Here is an 18,043-nt window from a genome sequence, read left to right on the forward strand (position 1 = left end):
TCCCTCCAAACTGGATGACCGAGCAAGAAGGAGACTGATCAGAGAGGCTACCAAGAGGCCAATGGCAACTTTGCAAGAGCTACAGACTTTTATGGCCAAGACTGGTCAAAGTGTGCATGTGACAACAAAATCCCAAGCACGCAACAAATCTGGCCTATATGGTACGTTGGCAAGAAGAAAGCCATTACTCAAGAAATCCCACCTTGAATCGCGGTTGAACTATGCAAATAAAAACTCTGTAGCCATGTGGCAAAAAGTTTTGTGGTCTGACGAAACTAAAATTGAACTTTTTGGCCTAAATGCACAACGTTATGTTTGGCGCAAACTTAACACAGCACATCACCCAAAGAACACCACCCCTACTGTAAAGCATGGTAGTGGCAGATGGGGGATGTTTCTCATCGGCAAGGACTGGGGCACTTGTCAGGATAGAAGGGAAAATGAATGGAGCAAAGTACAGAGAAGTCCTTGAGGAAAACCTGCTGCCCTCTGCAAGAAAGCTGAAACTGGGACGGAAGTTCACCTTTCAGCATGGCAACGACCCAAACCACATAGCCAAAGCTACACTGGAGTGGATAATGAACAAAAAGGTAAATGTCCTTGAGTGGCCCAGTCAGAGCCCCAACGTAAATTCAATCGAAAATTTGTGGCATGACTTGAAGATTGCTGTCCATCAATGCTCCCCAAAGAACTTGACAGAGCTTGAAGTTTTGTGACAAATGTTCAAATATTGCCAAATCTAGGTGTGCAAAGTTGGTAGAGACCTATCCCAAGAGACTCACAGCTGTAATTGCTGCCAAAGGTGCTTCCACCAAGTATTAACTCAGGGGGGTGGAGACTTATCCAATTATGATCTTTCAGTTTTGTATTTTTAATATATAATTTTTTTCTCAATAAAAACTTTTTTTCCCCCTTAGCAGTGTGGAGTATGGTATGTAGATAAGTGGAAAGGAATCCTCATTTAAATGCATGAAACTCTGAGGCACTGACACAACAAAATGTGAAAAAAGTTGAAGGGGGTGTATACTTTCTATAGGCATTGTATGTGTATAAAAACATGTTATTCTATTACCTGAGGGATCTTGCAATACTTGAAAGTTTTGTTTTTTTAAAGCATATTTTTAGCTGACTGCCTTTCTATCTATCATTTGAAAGTCAGCAAAACATCTATTTTTAATAGGAGAGACTTGGAATTGTATTTTTTTTTTTAGTTCAGGACACTAGGGGATATTACACAATATTATAAAAAGTTAGTTTACTTATTTCTCACTGCAATAAGTAATAATGAATCTGATTATTTTCAAAAATAAATTACAGTATTACTATTCAGTAGATTTGGTTTTCAAAGAGATCAAAGTACAAAAATATTTATTCTGTTACCCGAGGACCTTACACCACTCCTTTCTTTTTTATGAGTGATTTTATGAATTTAGAGCATTTTGTGTAAAAAACAAACACAACACATGGTTTAAAACTGAACCTTTATTTTAAAAAATAATAATACTGAGAACACCTATATTATATAAACTGAATCGCTGTCAGAAAATTCTGATTCACCAGAATCAGATGACAGAATGTCTGCCAACAATGATCTAATCGTCTTGTCGTCTTGAAATTAAATTCTGTAGAGTGGAATTGTTTATATTGTTGTGTGCTGTGATAGAGTGAGAAGGAATCTGAGCTGCAACTCTTCCTGCCAACTAGAAAGGGTGCGGTGTAAGGTTGTTGCTGTGCTTTCCCACGGATGGGCAGACTTGACGGTAGGTGGAAACTGGAAGTCGGCCATGTTGGAGGAAGTGTGTAGCTGCAAGTTCACTGATCAACTCCATTGTGGTCAGCTGCGGGACAGGCAGTGATTGGACAGACCGCGGAACCGGGCTGATCGCAGGGAGGAGTTTGGTAGTACATAGGGGACACAGCTACATGAGTACAGCCCCTTACGCTGAATAACTAACAAGCTGGAGCACTGTTCGTCTGTTTTGTTTTTGTTTGTGTTTTGCAGAGGAGTAGGAATTAGGGAGCTGCAGTCAGCGAGCCAGCACTACACCCAAACCACCAACCTCACAGCACTGCACAGCACAGCAAACACTAAAAGAGAGACTCCATGCCTCATAAGTAACTTAAAATAACTGTATATACTTTATTATGGTGTTTTTCTGCATTTTCTTTCCATCAGCTGTTTTACATTGGTGTGTTTTTAACCATACAATGCACAGATTGTTTAACCCACTCTCAAAGTAAAATGTGGTGTGGAATTTCTTTTTTGGGAATCGACAGTACTACTCAATATTCTATAACTTTGTTTAGCAGAAGCAATCTTACAAGTACAGCAAAAATAAGGGTGATAAATGTGGTATAAAGTAATACAAAATAAATTAATGAAACAAAAATGTGATACAGAATAGAAGTACACCGTCCGTTTACAAAAATAAAGGAAGCAGTGCATCTTTAACCCTTTCATGGCCAACTCTTTTTCAGTGGGATGCTCCACCAGGATGAGGCATTTTTTGGCTGTAATTGACTCTCTTCCTATAAAAAGTTAAGTGTTTTTATTATGTATTCTGCTTAGAGATACATGTATAAAAATGTGCTATTCTATGACCTGAGGGACCTTACAATACTTCCTAAAAGTTTTGTTGAAAAATATTAATGTTTGGGCAAATTACAAGACATTGTTTCACCTGAGTGATTTCAATGACATACAGTAATATATGTTTATTCTCAAGGTCTTCATAATATATAAAAACACGTGAGACAAAATAATGTTCTATGATAATTATGTCAAATGCATTAGATTTACAGTGTTTCCCTTTTATTACCTCTAAACAAGTTTCTGTGATTTCCAAGTTCCATGTTTTGTTTCTGCCCCTTAGACACTAAATGCCCCTCTCAGTGAGGTCACACCAAAAAAACTATCAGGAAGTGAACATCAGTCTCTCCCTTATCCAATGATGAGTGTTTCAAGCCTGTACTGTAAAGTACAGTCGCCCTGTAAGTCATCAAAATGAAGTGCATTTTTATTGTGTTTACACAATTGCGGTCCTTAATAGGATTAATACCAGGATCCTTTTCATATCGCTGTTGTGCAATTAGCTGGCAGCTGAGGTATCTGTTCCTCCTTGCTCACCGTCAGCAGCCACTGATGCCTGAATACCTCCTTACAATCCTTGAACAGATTGTGCTGGTTACAGCAGGCAGTAATAATTTGGGGAACAAACTTGTGCTTGACTTCAGTACGCTTCAGTAGTGTAAGCCTCCTTCTTTAAAATAGCTCAAACGCCTGTTCAAGCACAACTCGGATTTGGCCCAGTTTATTATTAAAAGCTTCTTTAGCAGCTGTGAGCTGTGTTTCATGAGGCAAAGGAAGACATGGGTATGCAACATCACCCATGGGATAAAAGTGGACATCCTGGTCTTCTACAATTGTAGACAAAAGTTTACACACCCCAATGGATATTTATAATTTCTAGAAATTTCTCGAAAACAAATAATTTTCGGAAAAATCTTTTGTAGCAAAAGGTTTTGCTTTTGAATTATTTATTTCAGCAATTTTTTTCAGCAATTAAAACAAAGTATTTGAAAAAGCAGGCATGTCAGCAAATCACAACTTTATTAACCATTTACATCAGTGGTCCTCAAAGTAATTTGGGCATGGGCATAAATTGATCTTACGTGGCTATTTGCGGACACACTGACTATTTCATAGGTTCTTATCTTAAACACTGCCTTCTAGAGACATACACAGAGAGTGTGTGTGTGTGTGTGTGTGTGTGTGTATATATACATATACACAGAACAAAAATATAAATGCAACATGCAATAATTTAAAAGATTTTACTGAGTTACAGTTCATATAAGGAAATCAGTCAATTGAAAAAAATTCATTAGGCCCTATTCTATGGATTTCACATGACTGGGAATGCAAATATGCATCTGTTGATCACAGATACCTTAAAAAAAGGTAGGGGCGTGGATCAGAAAACCAGTCAGTATCTGGTGTGACCACCATTTACCTCATGCAGCGCAACACCTCTCTTCCGCATAGAGTTGATCAGGCTGTTGATTGTGACCTGTGGAATGTTGTCTCACTCCTCTTCAATGGCTGTGCGAAGTTACTGGATATTGGCGGGAACTGGAACGCGCTGTCTTGCATGTCGATGTAGAGCATCCCAAACATGCTCTATGGGTGACATGTCTGGTGAGTATGCAGGCCATGGAAGAACTGGAACATTTTCAGCTTCCAGGAATTGTGTACAGATCCTTCAGACATGGGGCCGTGCATTATCATGCTAAAACATGAGGTGATGGCAGCGGATGAATGGCACAACAATGGGCCTCAGGATCTCTTCACAGTATCCCTGTGCATTCAAACTGCCATCAATAAAATGCATTTGTGTTAGTTGTCCGTAGCTTATGCCTGCCCATACCATAACCCCACCGCCACCATAGGGCACTCTGTTCACAACGTTGACATCAGCAAACTGCTCGCCCACACGACGCTATACATGCTGTCTGCCATCTGCTTGGTACAGTTGAAACCGGGATTCATCCCTGAAGAGCACACTTCTCCAGCGTGCCAGTGGTCATCGAAGGTGAGCATTTGCCCACTGAAGTCCGTTACGGCGCCGAACTGCAGTCAGGTCAAGACCATGGTGAGGACGACAAGCACGTTGATGAAACTCGTGAGAGTTTCTTGCTAAATTGCATGAGAATCGCTGTCGAGCTCTCTTAAGGTGTCATGGGCTAGTTGACGAAACACCAAGAATGGAAGGTGCCCACTTATAGACCTCAGAGAAGTACCCTACTCAGCTTAGTCCAGACAATTGTCATGCTGACGAGCTAGGGAGGCCGCACTATGGTTGATCCCTGGAGCCAACATTGCAGCCATTTTGTGTGCTGATGCGCCAGGGAGACGAAACAGGTTAATCCCTGGAGCCAGCATTACACTTCAGCCATCTACACCAAGCAGAAGGAGATCTACATTATCAGATGGAAGGAAACGCAAATGGATAACATTAGTTTACATTAAAGGAAGCTATGTCTTAGTTGGTGCTTATCTTGGCGAGAGCTGAGTCCAATATGAGCATGAAGTTTTAATACCTATTCTCACGTAATGGAAGTCATGACTAATTTAAATATCAACCCTTCCCCCTTCCCCCTTAATTTGCATAACATTCAGGTGAAAGTGGGCGTTCCCAGGAAAAAGAAAGGCTTCCCATGGAAACGCAAAAAGGTGCTAAGTCCATGTTTATTTCATTAGACGGAAATGTAAACTAAGCCATTCATGAAGGATCAGATGATACAGACAGTCTAATTGATTACGCTTCCTGTAAAGACTACAGTGTGTGTGTGTGTGTGTGTGTGTGTGTGTGTGTGTGTGTGTGTATATATATATATATATATATATATACTCATGAGCAATAAAAACGCAACAGTCCAAGTTATACATTAATAGCTCATTGAGCACATACATAATGTTATTTAAATTTTAAATAGTGAGCAGATAGGTTTGTTGATTGTTTGAGTAGTATTGTCCCTTGGGATAACAAAATACTGAGCTCAAGTCATGTGATTTCATAAACTTCACCAGCTGGTTGCAGCTGCACAGGAAGAGTGGTGGAACATGCCACAGCAGGCTGATCAGGTCTATGCATCAACACTGGCAGGATTGTATTAATGCTCAGGGAAGTCATACCGAATACTAACTTTGTTATTCTAAAAACTTATCATGGTTATTTGATCTGTACATTTCTTGGATGATATCTGTGTTTCAAATATCTGATTAAATCCACTAGACTTGAGTGTTGCGTTTCTCTTGTGCATCAGTATATATATATATATATATATATATATATAAAAATATAGTAAAGAATTCTCTGTCATTCACCAGGTTAAAGACGTTTTGTTGTGTAAAATAGTTGAACAAAACCAAATAAAAGCTGTACTTGAAATGAAACACGCCGGAGCGTGGTTTTATTTGATAACAAACAAACAGAATACAAAAAAAAACCTATCCCGTCCTCGGGTCCTAAACTAAACACTTACTGTTTTTCCCTTTAAACTAACAGGGGCAGGCTAATTCTGCTTACCCTCCAAACAAAAGTCTCCTTTTCAATTTTAAAGATCTCCAATCTCTCACCGTTTCGTCTCTCTCTTGGTCTCTCCTCTCTCTCAGCTTTATCCCGTAGGCAATCACGTAATTACCCAATTAAGACCAATTGATAATTACTCTTGACAACAGCCTGTTCCCCATGGTCTTAAAACCCATGACCTTATTTCCCAGTTTGTTTACTGACCAGTTTGTTTATGTTGTCTTCACATTATTTTAGTTTCCTTTGAACCTAACCATCCAACCTTTAGGCAGATGGAGTGTATATTCCTTACAGCCACAGCCTCCCAGCTGACCAATATTAAAGACTTATAGCAGTAATTTCTTCAAAAGTTGCTTCTACTAAGTACTGACTTAAGGGGCTGAATACTAATGCAACCAAAAAATTTCATTTTGTACATTTTCTTTGGAAGTTTTGCTTACCTTTAACCTCCTCTTCATATAACAGTGTTCAGTTTAACTACTACAGCTTTGAATAAAAGTTTGTTTGAAAAACTGCATACATTATTTGTAATTCAAGAAAATGTGAGATTATTAGTAGGGGTTGAATATTTCTGCAAACCACAGTGTGTGTATGTATATGTATATGTATATATATATATATATATATATATATATATATATATATATATATATATATATATATATATATATATATATATAGAAGAAACATTTTACCTTTGGCCAATCATGAGAGACTTTGTGAGCATGAGTTCATCGGTCATGTGACTTTGCAAAATGGTGACTTCTGCAATCTACGGATGCCTACATTGTGCAATATTTACGTTGTAGTAATTTCTGTTTAGCCTAGCAGTAGTTAACATAATGTTATGTAACATAAACATGTGTAGTTTATTTTCAATATTTAACTGTCATGCATTATTTAACTGAACCATTCATAAGAATGAGCAAAATAAGATAATACTACTGGTGTTAGCTAGATGACAGGAGCATTGTGGCAGGCTGCGAGTGGAAAGAGGCCCAGAGACAGACTGCAGTTCAAAAAAATAACTATTTTATTATAAATAAACACAAAAATGAAAGGGCACAAGGGCCAAAACAAAGCAATTTAAACACAAAGAAAGACAAAAAGCAAAACTTACAAAAATAACAATTTCCAGGCTGGGCAATGCCGTCACTGGATTCAAACTTTCCAAACAACCAAAAAAAAACCCAACCTGCTTCCTCAGCTCCCTCTCTCCAAATGAGAAGCAGAGGCCTCCTTTTATGTCAGGTGGCTGGGCGCTGATTGATCGTTAATTAAACTAATCATCTAATCAACCCCAGCCACCTGAACACAATGAACCAAGGCAGGTAGGGGAAGTTAACCCCATCCCTGCCAATTTAAAAAGGGCAGAGCTTTGCTATTCCACAAGCATGCATTAAGATTTATGTGCGCACGTCTCAAAGAGCTTTTTCCAGATTAATGTGTATAACTATTTAACAGAAATGATGATGTAAACAGGGATTTTAAGGTGATTAAATGTTAGCCTTGAGGCAGGATTCTCTGGGAGCGAGCTCTGCCTTTCTTTCTCTCCAGTTAATTAACATCTACTTCCAATTTAAAGCACCATTTCATCCTTAATTCCGCCCTAGTGTTCTCAGTTTTCTTTGACTGTAAGCACACATACATCTCTTTTTAGCTATGGCTGAACTTACTTTGTCATCCGACTCTGATGGCAAATTTATTTACTTTCCTACCTGTACCGATCAAGCTGCCGGTCCTTCTACTCTTCCAGCAGCCTGCCCTTCGGTAGCTGCCATGCAACAACCATGTCGCTCCAAACAACCTCCTCAGCGTGCTCAAGTCTAGCTATATCTATTCTACAAAGACCAGCCGACCTCCAAGCTGCTTAAAGCCCTTTTCGACAAAGGCATAAACATCCCAGCTGAACGCGATCGCTTGGCTTTTTTTAACATCCTTTGCCAGTCCGAGGCAGCAGAGCCAGTCTTTCCACCTAGCCTGCTTAGGACAGCTCAGAGCATCGCTCCGAGCAGGCCCTCTTTCCCCATTCTAAACATTTCTCTGTCCCTGCCAGGAATCAATCCCGTTCTCAATCTGCACAATTAAAGGTTTCAATTTAGTTTCTATTCTAATGGCAACATCAGAGTTTTTAGATTATCATGTCGACTGGGAATGTTTCAGTAACCCTCAAATTCAGAGATGATCGCCTTCTAAAGACCCTCACCCTTGGGGAATTTGTGCTTGCATTTTCAGTCTACCAAGACATTCTATACTCTACTTATCCTCATCACCGTCAGAAGCTCAATCAATATTTATTCTATATCGTGGAGTTATCGGTCAGATATGGAGGCACAATGCTTTATGACTACCTGTGACAAACTGGCTGCTGATAGTGAACAGGTGTATAACAGGTGAGGTGCTGGTGCAATAATCCAAAGAAACCAACAGACAACAAAGTACAGGTGTAAAGGTTTGTTTATTATTTGTTTATAATCCAATGGTCTGATGACCAGACAGTAAATAATAACAAGCTTGCAATACACAACCAATGTGTACTGCACAGTATTGAAAAAGGGTTGCAGTCTCGTAAATAATACACACAGTACATACACACACAATTAGACACACACACCATCACCAGTCCAAAGTGAGTGCTCTCAGTGCTTGTGGTGCAGTACAATATAATATGTGCTTTATTGGTGAATGACAGTGATAACAATGTTAATCGTGACTGAAGTGCAACATGTTCCTGCAACATAGTCTTGTTTCCATCCAGGCTGATCCACTTCCTGACCTTGGAAAGAACTGTCAGGCCAGGCTTCTCCTTTTGCTATGTAGCACCCTCACAGGTCGAGAAGGAGATTTATAACCAGAACTCATTGTATTTCTGTCACATATCACAGCGCTCAGAGTGGAGCCGAAGGAACACTCGGCTGAATCTACCTTTCCCATTACTCCCCCCTCCCTGGAAAAATAATCTGTATTTTAATGGTCCTTTCCCACATGGTGTACCATATGGTACATGAAGGGCTGTCCTTCATTGTGCTTAACCACTTGAGTGAGGTGTGGTCTGTGACAAGATCAATTGAGTGCCCCAGCAGGTAGTATCGTAAAGAGTGAGTAGCCCATTTAATGGCCAAACACTCCTTTTCGACTACAAAGTAGTTGCGTTCCCTAGCATCTTTTTTGCTGATGTACAGTATCAAGTGTTCTACTTCAGCTACCTTTTGAGACAAGACAGCACCCAAACCTACATCTGATGCGTCGGTGTGGAGGATGAATCTCTTAGTGAAATCTGGTGTGATAAGAATGGGGGCCTGGCAAAGTCTATGCTTAATAGTATCAAATGCCCCCTGACACTCAGCTGACCACTTAATTAAATTTGAAGTACTCTTTTTGGTGAGGTCAACTAACAGGTTAACCACTGTGGCACACTCAGGGATAAGGCGGTGGTAATAATCGGCTAATCCCAGTAGTGACCTCATCTGAGTCTTGGTTTTGGGGATCACTGTATCAACCAAAGCCTGGATTTTGGTGACTACAGGTCTCACCCTTCCATTCCCCATTAAAAATCCCAAATATTGAGTTTCTATTTTGGCAAAAGCAAATTTCCTCAAGTTAGCTGTCAGCTGGGTTGCCCTTAGGGACTGAACGATGGCTGCAATCCTAGCCAAATGCTCTTGCCTAGTGGACCTGTAAAAAAACACGTCATCAATATATGCTGCTGCATATTCATGTTGTGGGTGTAAAACCTGGTCCATCAGTCTTTGAAAGGCAGCGGGCGCACCATGTAGCCCAAACGGCATGGTTTTAAATTGAAACAGCCTTTTAGTGTAGAAAATGCAGTTTTCTCTCTAGAGCTGTGGGTTAAGGGGATCTGCCAGTATCCCTTCATCAGGTCCAGAGTGATAAACCTTGTTTTTCCCAATCTATCTAGAAGTTCGTTGACCCGAAGCATAGGGTACGCATCGTACTTGGCAATAGTATTTACCTTCCTGAAATCTATGCAGAAGTGGTTGGTGTCATCTTTCTTGGCCACTATGACAATAGGACTGCACCACTCGCTCCTAGAAGGCTCAGTCACCCCAAGCTCGAGCATGTCCCATACCTCTTTGCGAACACCACTTCGTTGACTTTCTGGGATCTGGTACAGTCTCTCTTGTACAGTGACACTTGGTGTAGAGATAATGTCATATTCAACCAAATTAGTTCTGCTGGGCAGGTTACAAAAAACATCGCTGAACTCCTCAATAAGCTTATGCAGCTCCCGTTGCTAATCTGGAACAAATTGTTCCCCCATTGAAATAATTCTTGTCCTAGGAGTCTTTGGACCGGGGCCTAAATCATCCTTTATATTGCCTGGGGCTATAAATAAGACCTCCCTTGCCTGCCAGGGCTTTAATAAATTTACATGATAAAGTTCACGTTCATTACTGCGATCAGGCTGTCTAACTTCATAATTAACCTTCCCTTTAGCCCGAATCACTTTATATGGTCCCTGCCATTTAGCACATAATTTTTCTAATGAGGGAAGTAGCAGCATTACCTTGTCTCCTGGTCGAAAAGTTCGGATTTGTGCATTTGTGATGTAATGCTGCTGCTGTTGGTGCTGAGCCAATCTGAGGTTGTCCTGGGCCAAACGACAACCAAATCTAGGCGATCTCTGAGTAGGAGCACATGATTCACTGCATTTATGGACAAGCCTTTATGCTCCTTCTACCCCTCTCTCAGCAGATCAAGGATGCCGCGAGGCTGTCGGGGGTACAAGAGCTCCAAGGGTGAGAACCTTGTTGAACTCTGCGGCACCTCTCTCAATGCAAAAAGGATGCAGGGAAGAAGCGATGTCCAATGTTTTTGCTTTTGCATTACAAATCGCCTCAGCATCAACTTCAAGGTCTGATTAAAACGTTCCACCAAACAGTCCTTCTATGGATTATAAACAGATGTCCTGATGGGACGTATTTTTTATATTTTATATATCGTTGCTGTAACGTTTTAGACAAAAAGTTGGTTCCGTGATCAGTCAAGATCTCCTTGGGGATCCCTACTCCAGCCATAATCTGCACTAACTTGTGGCTATTGCAGCGGCACTAGTGGATCTCAATGGAACTGCCTCTGGGTATTGCGTTGCATAATCTACCACTACTAATATATGCATATACCCAGAGTCACAAGATAGCAAAGGGCCCATTATGTCCATTGCAATGCGCTCGAAAGTAATGGAAATAATGGGCAGTGGGACCAAAGGGACGGGGCAGACTCGACCCAGCGCTACTCGCTGGCAGTCTGAGCATGTGGCTACATATCTTGACACATCAGTATGAAGACCAAGCCAATAGAATTGAGCCAATAACCGTTCCCTCGTCTTCTCGACTCCGAGGTGCCCGGCAAAAGGGATATCATGCGCCAGCCTCATGACCTCGGTCCAACAAGACGGGGGAACCAACAATTGTGTTACAGGCTGTCCTGTGCCCATGGCTAGGTTTACCCTATACAGTAATTGCCCCTTGATACTGAAATGTGAATATACTAGCGCCCCAGCACCATCAACATCCTTACCTTCAATGGACCGGACCTGCCCCCAAGCATGCACCAGTGACGGGTCATTCTGTTGGCCCCATACTATGTCTGCGCTTGAGAACCACCGGTCTGGTATATTGACAGGGGCCGGAGTAGCATCTGCCCTAGATGGCCTAGTAACCTCACCCTCTCAGTCACACTGCATTCCGACTCCTTTTGACTGGCGTTTGTTAACCAGACCCCAGCCTTGACTAAGTGATGCTCCCTCCCATTTCGTAGCCCTTCTCTATTTGTTTGTCTAGGACAGAAAATAGGAGAAAACATTTCGGCTTGAAAAGGAAATCACCAATTCGTTCCTTTTTTCTTTTTTTTTTCTGCCACATTTACCTGTGTAGCTGAGACTGCCATTATTTGCATTAATTCTTTATATTTTGGCCAGTCTCTGCCTAGAATAACTGGATGTGGCATCCTTTCCACCACCTCTACTACCAGGTGATGTTTTATGGGTCCTACCGATAAATATACTTTTAATGTGGGGTATGCTGCCATGTCGCCATGGATACAGGAGATGGCGACCTGACCTTGTGGCCGAACGACACACCGCCCAAGAGAGCTGTCCTAATTAAGGTTTGCTCACATTCTGTGTCCACTAATGTGTGGGTTTTACCATTGCCTAAAACAAGGCCCCTCCAGACCATTTTCCCCAAGCTTACCTATCTCAGGTGCCCAATTACATGCGGCCACGTCACACTCCATGGCAGCGGGGCATGACCTGGCCCGATGTCCCAGTTGGTTGCACCTAAAACACTTTGGGGAGACAGAGGGAACAGTGGTTAGGTATTTGTCTTGTTGCGGGTATAGCAACAGGGCAGGGGCACCACCTCTACTCCAGCTGGGGGACAACCTTGGTCGCCATGAAGAGGAGGCAAGGGGTCCCATTGGGGTCGGTGGTCTCGGAGGCCTGGGTCCCGGGGCTGGTGGTGCAGGTGGTGTTGGAGGAGAGGGAGATAGGGATCGCTCTGAAGGACGGGAGTCGACCAGGGAGTCCTCATAATCCTCCGCCAGTTTTATTGCGGTTTCCAGAGAGTCGGGTTGTGGCGCCGTATTCAGACTTGATCGGCACCAACCACATGGCAGAATTGTTCCACGACCACGGCTTACTCCAGTTGCGGGATGGTTTTTCTCTCGGGGGTCAGACAATGTACCATGTGGTCCCACAACTGCTCCTCAACCACCTGGGGCGTGTCTCCGGGGAGCTTTGGTACTCCCTAAACTCCCTGTTGTGAACTTGAGGCGGTGGAGAACAGCCAGTTTGACCAGGTTGTAGCTGGCAGCCTGAGCCTCCTCGATCAGGCAGGGTCCCAGCTGGCTTGCATCCTCTCAAACGCCACCAGGTATGCTTCTGGGTCATCCTCCGCCGTCATCTTCATCGCCTGAGCCTTCAGTGCCGACATTACTGGTGTAGTGGTAGGGGCTGGCGCTGTAGAAAATGTTAGCCCTACCTTTTCAATGAATGCAGTGTAGCGCTCCTCTCTCCTTCTCTCCTCTGTGTCCTGTCTGCTATCCAGCGCCTCCAGTAGCTCCGCTAGTGCATTGCGATCCATATCCCACTGTAACACCACGTGTGGCAGTTCATCAGAGGGCACCACAAGACCTGTCAGGGAGTCCATTCTATCCTTTTTTTTCAGATTCTTAATCGCACCTAGAACCATCTTCCTCACCCGACGGCGCCTATCGTGTGTTTTCGGGTCACCGAGGTTGTCAAGCAACCGGCCTGAAGCTGAGCCCTAATCATCAATAGTCAGGGTCCCAATGGTCGAGTAACCCCTTTTCTATCCATACTTCTCAAGCACAAAACCTCAAAACAGCTTGATCATGAGCTGCTCTTTTCAATCTTAAATTGCACAAGCACCTCAAACTTATTATCAAGCTTCTCAATTGCTTTCACTGCCCTAGTTCGCACCCGCGTTGATACTCAGTTTTGTACTGTGCAGCTAATGCTACTGTAGCTTTAACTGGAAGACCTTATGCACTGTGATGTGGCTGCTGAACTGTTGGGCGTTAGGTCTTGGAACTAGGGAGAGAGATCATTACCACAGAGTACTTTGAGCAAGTGTCTTTGAGCTTTGTATTGTAATGTTGTAACCAAAAGCAACCTATAACTTATGCCAAGGAAATAAAGACTATCCAACAGAGCAATCTCATTTTGATATTTTTTATGCACTTCATGAACCGTCCGGCTCCCCTGTAGAGTATACATAAACTTTACTGGCCTACACTTGTAATTTTAACCCCTACCTGAGTCAATGCTCCCCCTCCACTTTTGCCTTAACGACAACTTTACATCCCCTGGGCACTGACTCTGCAAAATCTTGTGTGTGTGTCTATCTATCTATCTATCTATCTATCTATCTATCTATCTATCTATCTATCTATCTATCTATCTATATATATATATATATATATATATATATATATATATATATATATATATATATATATATATATATATATATATACACACACATACACTATAGTTAGGATTCCACTGTGGATTCTATGTTAAACTCAACTGTTTGCCCTTTAATAACTTTTGAGCTGTTTGACAAATTTGCCAGAAATTCAGTATGCACTGTCCCCTGGGGTAGATCTCTTGATGTGTTCCTGTTACTTGTGAGGTTTTTGAGATACATATAGTGAGGAAAAATGCAAAAAATCACTACTTTTTGCAATTTTTGTCCCTAGCCCTGTGCCAAGACAGTTGGGAATTTTAAACTGATTTTTTTTTTTTTTTTTTTTTTTTTGTGATAGAACATGCAAGGGTGATGGAGTATAAAATATAAATTAGTTTAAAAGTTATTTATATTTTCATTCCCCACTGTTTTCAATGGGATTTCCACTTTTTTGGCACCAGAGCTATTTAAGTGTGTCATAGCAAAGGGGGTGAATACTTATGCAATCAATTATTTTCTGTTTTGTATTTGTAATTAATTTAGAACATTTTGTAGATTTTATTTTTCACTTTGATATTATGGACTTTTTTGTGTTAATCATTGGCTAAAACTCCTAACCAAATCCATGTTGTAACACAATAAAATGTGGAAAATTCCTAAGGGGGTGAATACTTTTGAGAGCCACTGTAGCTTGTGTCGGAAAGGGGTCGCCAGGTGGTGGGGTGTGCTGTCCAACGTGGCAATGGTTCCGGTCCAGGAGCGAGCCTGTACACAGTAGAAAGTCTAGGCCAAGGATGCAGGGGTCTTGGATGGAGGCTATCCGGACTTTGTGGTGGCATTGACGGCCTCCCTGTTCAATTCTCAGCCAGCCTTGTGCTTCTATGGGAGCTAGCTCACCAGTCACGGTGCGTAGTTGGACAGGGGTGTTGGTCACTCATGCTTTCCAGTCGGTGTGGGTTTGGTGGATGACATCTGGGTGGACAATAGTTATTGAAGAGCCCGTATCAATAACAACGGTTCACGGTATGTCTTCAATCTTGACGGGGGCGTATAAGTAGGTTCCCCCTCCTGTGCGCACCATGGTGACAGGTGTGGGTGTCAAAGTGGTGTCTGCATCTTCCCCTCTATGCAAACATGCTCTCATTTCCTGGAGGCTGGCAGGCAGCGGTCTTGGATTCCAGCTAGTGACACTCAGCCATAACATGCCCTGGGGTCCCACAGCGGCAGCATATTCTCTCCGTGTCCCACGCTGTCTTGTGGTTCAGTGGTCGGGTCCAGGAAATTGGCTGGCTGGTAGGGTGGCATGTTGCAGGCTGGTCAAGGAACACTGCTTCAATGGCGGTAGCACAGTCGAATGCCTCATCCAGGGATGTTGGTGTTCCAAGCTGGACTTGATAACGCAGCTCTGGGGGTTCAATGCTGTCTAGGAAAGCAGAGGCAGATGAAGCTGCTGTGCTGACTGCTGTACACCCTCCTTGTTAGGCGAGTTATGTCGGCTCTCAGTGCTCTCCCATATGTTCTCCAAGGTTCGTCTGTGGTTATGCAACTGGCTTTGTAGTAGGAGGTAAGACTTCTTTTCTCCAAATAGCCTCTTCAGAGCCCTTAAAATAACTTGATATTCAGCTCTTTCCTCAGGTTTCAAATCCAGTAGTATCTTCAGCACAGCTCCTTCAAGAGACTGGGTCAGGTAGGACCCCTTGATGACCACACTTCAGCCGAGTTCAGTGGCTGTGACATCAAACTGGGCCAGGAAGGCTTCTAGCGATGTCTATCCGGAGAAGCGGGGGTGCTTCGGTTTGAGACTCGATGGTACGTGTTCCAAAAGTGGCGAGGTAGTAGCAGGGGATGGCAGAGTGGTGGCTGTTGGGTCTGGTGATGGGGCGGCAGTAATAGGCAGCGGGCTCTTGCTGTGTTTCGATTATCAGCTGCTCAAACTGCTTCAGCAGGGTCTCCAGGTGAGCTTGGAGAGCCGGGGGTGAGAGTCTCATGTTTGTGGCGGTACCCACTAACTCGGTGCAGGACAGCAATATTTTCAAGGGTCTGGAGGCTGTTACAACAGTAGGGGTCTATTCCAGCTCTGCAGCCACAGAAAGTTCCACATTGAGCTTCTGGGGAAGCAGCGTGAAGCAGGGTTCCGACAGTGGCATTTCCCGCAGTGGGGTGAACGCCTTCTCAGTATACCGATAGGCGTGGGGGGTGGGGGGTGAATTATCGGTCTGCTTCCAGACTGTTCTCTCCACTGGGTTTGTCTTCAGCCAGGCTGCGGTCTCTTCTCTGTTTCCTACTTAAGGTGTTTGAATCCGATGTCTCCATATCCTGCTGTGTGGCGGCAGCAATGTGTAGTAGGTTCTCAGCGGCGGTAAGGAAGACGTTTTTTGGCTCTTAGAAGTGCTGTTTAATATTTGCTCTTTCGGAAAATGGATTTAGCTACTTTGCACTCTCCAGCAACAACAACCCCTTGCAGCACACAAGCTTCGCTTATATCGGCTCATGGCTGACGCTCATTGGCTGAGGTTACAGTAACTAATTGATATAATCCCCCCACCATTCAGGGGGCGGTGCACACATAAAAAAGGCGGCAGAGTCATTCACAAAAAATAACAGGCAGCAACAGATCATCCATACACAACAATAAAATAACAGCATTTCAACAGTAAAAATAACAGACCTGCCTACAGAAATGATAATCCCATTCCCCCACAAGTTCAACACAGAACACACAAAGCCCCAGTCCTCATTATCATTTGACCAGATGCTATGATACTTTAATTATGTTTATATTAGGCTAGCCAGCTGATGAATATATTCATAAATGTATTTATATTTATACCTTGTTTAAAAATGTACATTGATTCAAATGGTGTCATTAGGAGGAGAACGGCACATTTCCATACAATCAATTCAACCATTTCATCGCTTAATATAAACAGGATAATAGCCTAATAAGCATGAACAACAAGATCTCCCAGGAAACAACGTTAACTAGGGATTTCAACATGTAAACAAAATGCTACAGTAAATCACATCCAAAAAAATAGAGAAACACTTTTAAGCACTGCCTTTACTTTTTTTTTTTTTTGTTCGAATGCAGCTACCCCAGTGTATTCACAACTGTACATATTGTGTGTCACAGTTCACATGGAAGAAGGGGTCTGAACATAAATGATCAGTCAAATGCTGCAAATCCATAATTGTTTGTGAGCTTGATTTAAATGACTTTGTTAATGATATAATCAATATAAAATATGATTAAACTAATTCCTGATTTAAAATCTGCCTGGTCCTTTTTTTATTCAGAATTTACAGCTGTATGTAATAAACATGCCCCATTTAAGAAAATGTCAGTTAAATCAAATCACTTACCGTGGGTAACACCAGAGTTGTTTCGTACTAGAGATTATGCTTGTCAGAGGTTTAGGTTAACTGGAGACCATTCTGATAAAATATTATATAAACAATTGAGAAATAAAAGTACAGCCTTAATAATAAAAGCGAAAGCTGAATATTTTTTAAATTACATTGACCGAAATGTGAACCCTTGTACTTTTTGGCAGGATATTAATAAACTCTTCAACAGAGGGAAAAGGGTTTCTACCTCGCACTTAAATATACAAGGTCAAATAGTTAGTGAACCAGCGCAAATTGCAAATGCTTTCAACCATTATTTTACTAATTTGAGTGAATATAAAGGTAAATTCTGTTGTAACTTCTATTGACCGTGACAAAGAGTTATGTTTTAAATTTAAACCAGTAAGCAAGGGCGAAGTATATAACCATTTAAAGCAAATTGATTGTACTAAAACAGCAGGTGCAGATGGGATAGAAACAAAACTCCTTAAGTTTGCAGCTTACGCTCTGAAAAGTCTACATACTATGTTAGTAATATGTCGCTGATGTCTGGTGAAATGCCTCATCAGTTGTAGAAAGCAATAGTGTCTCCCATCTCCACATCCCCAAAGTCCATCCCTACCTTTCCATCCCGGATGCAGAGATACT

This window comes from Polyodon spathula, chromosome 2 (assembly GCF_017654505.1).
Source record: "Polyodon spathula isolate WHYD16114869_AA chromosome 2, ASM1765450v1, whole genome shotgun sequence".
NCBI lineage: Eukaryota > Metazoa > Chordata > Actinopteri > Acipenseriformes > Polyodontidae > Polyodon > Polyodon spathula.